Source organism: Drosophila nasuta, chromosome 3 (assembly GCF_023558535.2).
Source record: "Drosophila nasuta strain 15112-1781.00 chromosome 3, ASM2355853v1, whole genome shotgun sequence".
NCBI classification, from domain to species: domain Eukaryota; kingdom Metazoa; phylum Arthropoda; class Insecta; order Diptera; family Drosophilidae; genus Drosophila; species Drosophila nasuta.
This window is the reverse complement of record NC_083457.1, coordinates 40,753,219-40,758,463: the sequence shown is the minus strand read 5'-3', so window position 1 is coordinate 40,758,463 and position 5,245 is coordinate 40,753,219.

Sequence of the window (5,245 nt, the reverse complement as noted above, 5' to 3'; positions counted from 1 at the left end):
ACCACTTAGTTGGAGAGTCGGGCAAAACTGCTCATTTGCTGGCAGAGTTTAAAAAGCAATCAACACGTGATTATAATGATGCGACCAACAGATCGAACTGACCAGCTGTAGCTCAAGTTGCAGCTGAAGCTGAAGCTGTGGTTGCTTTTGCTTTAGCTGCCTGTCTTACACATAATTGAGCTCTCTGCTCCTGGTGCGCTCTTTGGGGTAATAAGTGGCGCATTCATTGCATTTTGTTGAGCTGGCGTCTTGGCCGCCGCCGTTGACAGTAATTTGCTGGCAAACTCGTTTCGAATTGCAGTTGATAATTTAATTTGCATAGTGCCAATTTATGCTCAGTTGATGGACAACTGGACACGGCAACAACAACAACAACAACGGCAGTCGACTCAAGTCAACTTAAGTCGAGTCGGGGCAGTCATGGGTTAAGCAGCTGCTTCCCTCTGATTCCTCGCCGCTCGCTTATCAACTGATTTGCATCTACACTCGTGTTTATTTCTGCACCATTTGTGTTCGACGATCGTTATCTGCATCCGTTTAAAATGTTGCGCTTTTAGTGGCTGCTCTTGTAAGACAATTTGTAGCAAGTGGTTTTCATGTTCATGGGAATAGATTTTGCATACCAACAAACCACACACCACTCGCTACTCGCTACTTGACTACTTGCTACCTGTTGCTTTTGTGCTGTGGCAAATGCCACCCAGTGGGGCAACTGTTGGCCAACGTTTTTGGCCTCTAAAGTTTGCGTTTTTATGCCGCCTTTTGACACGCAAGTGACACAAATGTCCACAACCGTGCGCTGTCCACACTTTGATGACACTTTTTTAATTAGTCGCCACAGCAACAGCAGCAACTGCAGCTGCAACAAACTGTTGCCTGACATCGCGTGCTGGCAGCTTCGCCGTAATTAGTCAATATGCAGCAAGGTGGTTAGAAAAATCACCACAAAAAAAAGTTTAAAAAAAACTCATCTCAATTTCTTTTGCATTTGCCACTTGTCGTTCTCATTGCGTGCAACTAATTAAAAACTGTAAACTGTCAAAGAGCGCTGAATAAACATAATTCATGTTGCGTTCATGCTGTCACAGGCAAATTGCCAAGTTCGTTGCCTAAGTCTTTTGTTTTAGAATTTATGAAATTTGTAATGCCTTGCGACTTATTTATTTAATGCATTTTTAATAAATTGCCAACGAGTCAGGCCAAGTTGAGACAAAGCTAACCGTTTGATTTTACAATTTAATTGCGACTACAATCTACGAGTCCAAGCCGGAGCTGAAGTCAACGTCGGGGTCGAGTGCCCTATGGTAGACAAGCGTCGAATCGAATGGAATCGCGTCGCTTAGCGTTGAATGCGTTTAATAAATCATAAAAATATTATGGCAATTGCAAATTACGATTATTCAAAAGGAATTCACGGTCACGGCGTTTAGCTAGCTGGCTGGCTGGCTGGCTGTTCTGATCGTGGCAAGCGTGGTAAACGGCAGCTGCAGCATGGACAGTTGCAACTGCAACTGCGCCACTACAACAATTGCTACTAAAACAATTGTTCTACTCGAGAACAACAGAGAACAGCAAACAGTAATAGGCATTCATGTTTCGATTGTGTTCTTGTACGCTTTAATGTTGTACAACATTTGCATGGCACTTTGTTGCCCCTTTTGCTAGCCACAACAAAACACAAAAAGAGTATAAAGTATATTTATATACATAGATTTGCTGGTTTGTTTTGCTCTCCAATTTTTTTGATGGATTTATGAGCTATTTTTTTTATTTTTATTTTGAGTAGAACTTTAGCCTTCGGCTGCATTTAAATAATTAAAATGTCCAATTGTCGAGTGCAACAACTTCACGAACAACTTCAACAATCAAATTGTTTAGCTGATTGTGTCGATCGATTTACTTGCGGGCGGGCGGGCTAAAAAAATGAAAAGCGCAGCGGGAAATTAATTAGTTGTTATGATAAATGAAAATTAAATTAGTTGCTTGTACTATGTTGTTGAGTTGAGTTGAGTGCAACTGACAAGCCCGATTGTTAGCAGCGAGTGAAGTGAATTGGAGTGGAGTGTGGCTACGAATGTGTCTGAAAAGGTCACAACAAAACGTTGAATGCCATTTAGACTATTCAATTTGTGAGTTAATTAATTATGAGCCACGAAGGAGTAGAAGCTAACACCTTTCAAACAGCACTTGGCACTTTCATAGCTGCTCAACTCTTTGGCTCACACCTTCAGCAAGCTGTCACATTTTACACTCTGGCAAATGTCTCAATTATGCGAGCGTTGGCTCTTGGAAAATGTCAGAGAAAACAAATGAGCACAAAGGCAGGCAATCAACAGCCAAAAGGAGCACAAGAGAAGGGCTCTTTCATTGAGCCATGGGCTTAACCAATTTTTCCAGCCAAAAAAATATTAAGTAAGAAAACTACAGTTGGGTGTCCTCAACTGTGAAATACCCGCTATCTACGATTAATAAAGGCTAAATAAAGCGGAATTCATTTAAAAAATATACCTAATTAATACCTTAATAATTAATATACCGCAAGTATACTGAAAAATTGTCAACGGCTATATTTGGTATATTGAGATACCCGCTACCGAATACCAGTAAGATAGTTTAAAGATATACTGAATAAATATACCGCATAAATACAAAAATATACCAAGGTCTATATATCGTATATTGACACAGTACTGCATTCACAATATACCGTAGAGTACAAAATATACCAGATTGTCACCCAAAGCGACAAAAACTCGTAGTAAGTATAATTTTTCCAATACAAAAGAATTTCTTAAATAACTTCTACAATTTTTATCCGATCGCAATCGAAATTTTGAGAATCATATGTAAGTACTGTTGTTATAATTGTATGTAGTTCAAATCTCTGATCATAAATATATACTTTATAGGGTCAGATATGTCTCCTTCTGCCTGTTACATACATTTCCCTGAGACACCAACTTATAAAACCCTTCTAAACTATGGGTAGCGGGTATAAAAAAAGCACAGCCCACGCAGCTCACTTTGGCCAGCGAAATTATTTCACAAATGGCAATAAGGTATCGATGCCAAAAAAACAAAAAACAAAAAAGAGCTACAACTAAATTTATACTTACCACAATGTGCACATATGTATGTGCGCTGCATGTTGAAATTATAATGAAGACATCAACTACAGCAACAGCAACAACACAGCAACAACAATAAACTGACAACAGAGCAAATCGCCTGCCAGCCCACTTTGATTTTATGGCCAGCACACATGAAGAAGATGGTAGATGGGCAGGCGGTAGATGGCAGACGACAAGCGGTTGTGGCATGGGAGATGAGATGGGAGGTACGACCTCTTACCGCTAGTGCAGAGCAGAGCAACAGTGCAACAGAGCAAGAGTGGAGCAGCCAAAGCGCAGCACAGCTGAGTTGTAGGTGGTGCCCAAAACAAATTGCAGGCAATCGCAAAGCCGTAAGTATGCTAAATTATCAGGCGTCGTCTTCGCTGTTTGAATACTCTTACCAATTGTGGCAGGAAATATGACGCGGAGCAAAAGCCAGGTGAAGAAGTAGTAAATAAATATTATATAATAAATACTTCAAAATTATGTTTCTATATAAAGTTGCATTTTTATTTCTGTCAATTCTTCAAACTTTTTATTCATAATTATGTACTATAAACAAATTATTGTTATCATCATAATCTGACACCACAGAATTGTGTTTGCATTGTGTTTACATAGATTGCAAATAAACTAAACATTATAGCAAAAAAATTGACTTATAATTGGAATTAAAAAACCTTTTATTACTTAATTATTTACTATTATTTAATGTACTTCTTTAATTTATTTCTTTATTCAGAGCGCTGCCTATTATTGACTCTTAGAATATAATTAATAAGAACTCAACTAAATACAAATTTGCACGCATCAAGATTTAAGTTAATAATATTTTTATATTGTTTGAAAATAATAAATTTTGCTTATGAAAATTATACTAATCGATTAAATAAAATATGGAAATTTGATCATAATTAAAATGTCTCGTCACAATTCTCATTATCATTTCTTAATATTCGTATTTTTTAAAGGTATCACAAAAATAGAAAATATATATAATCTGTTATATATAATATAATTATAAATATAAAATTTTTTGAAATTTGATTAACTACTAAACAATTTTTTGAAAATTCAATTCTTTTCATATTTAAGTATCCTAATTAAAAAACAATAAGTTAAGTCCTGTTCTCATTTTAGGGTAATAGAAAGTGTATCTCATGCTCACATTTTGCATTTATCAGTTTTTCTCACAATTTTCCGGAGCTTTCCAATAATACACTTTAGGCTGGCGGCCGCCTAACTACAATTACAACAACAACAACAACAGCAGCAGCAACAACAACAACAAAGCTAAATAAATAAATATATTTTTTGGGGCATTATTATTATAAGAGTTTGAACATTATTACTGGACGTTGAACAATTTCGGGCAATAAAAGACACAAATTGCTGATAATAATGATGCCAGAGCTGATGTTGATGCTGCTGCTGCTGCGGTGCAAGCATCGAACGTTGCAAGTTCGTTGCCTAAGTCTTTTGTTTGCATTGTATGTCGCGAGAGTGTGTTGCATGTATGTGTGTGTATGTGTGTGTCGCTTTGTTATTATTTTACATACTGTATTTTTTTTTGCTGGTGCTACGATAGTTTCATGCTTGTCATGTTCTGTGCTTAGAAATTGAACTTTTTTATTGTTGCTGCTGTTGTTGTTATTGGTGTTGTGTTGTTACTGCTGCTGTTGCTGCTGCAGTTTTTTGGTCGCTGTGAAACATTTGTCATTTTTACCATTTTTAGCCAAGCGTGACAGGCGTTTGTTGTTATTGTTGTCGATGTTGTTGTTGCAGGTTTCTTTTTTCTTTTTTGTTTGTTTTTTTTCTCGTTTCACCCACTGGCATGCAAATCCAACAACAACAACAACAACAACAATGGATCGAGGAACAGGAGTACATGTGGATGTGTATACGTGTCTAGGTGGCTTGCATTTCGATACAACCGATAAAGATCTCAAATATAGTTAAAACAAACAAGAAATTTATTGAATATGCAACGTATTTTGCATTCGCAGTCGCATTCGCTTTTGGTTTTGGATTTGGATTTGTATTTGTCTGGGCAGTCGAACAACTCTGGTTTATTGTTTTATTTATTGTAGGTGAGAAGTCAAATATTTGTGGGTGGCACAGCAGCAGCAGCA